Below are 363 nucleotides of genomic sequence, written 5' to 3'. Positions count from 1 at the left end.
AATGTGGACGTTTGGGGAGCCAAAAAACTCTACTTTTCCTAATCTTTCTCTCCAAAAAAAATTTCCTTCACATATTTTACAAAAGCTGGGGGGCATGGCCCCTGTAACTTACAACGTAGCTCCACCACTGCATGTATTCATGTGGTATGAAAGTGGAGTCAATGTCATTCAAGTTTTCAATAAATTTTAATACATTTTAATGTCAATTAAACAACGAGTACTTTAGTAAACGAGGAGAACATCTTTAGAAATCATACACTTCTTCTGCTCATGAGGACCCCTGGCACGCCTAGTTGTGTACGAGATAGGAGTCCTCAACCCTTGTATTATGTCTACCTATCAATGCAATGATATGCCAGCTTG

This window comes from Triticum dicoccoides, chromosome 7B (genome assembly GCF_002162155.2).
Source record: "Triticum dicoccoides isolate Atlit2015 ecotype Zavitan chromosome 7B, WEW_v2.0, whole genome shotgun sequence".
In the NCBI taxonomy this organism is placed as follows: domain Eukaryota; kingdom Viridiplantae; phylum Streptophyta; class Magnoliopsida; order Poales; family Poaceae; genus Triticum; species Triticum dicoccoides.
The sequence above is the reverse complement of the archived record's forward strand: the minus strand, read 5'-3'. Positions refer to the sequence as shown.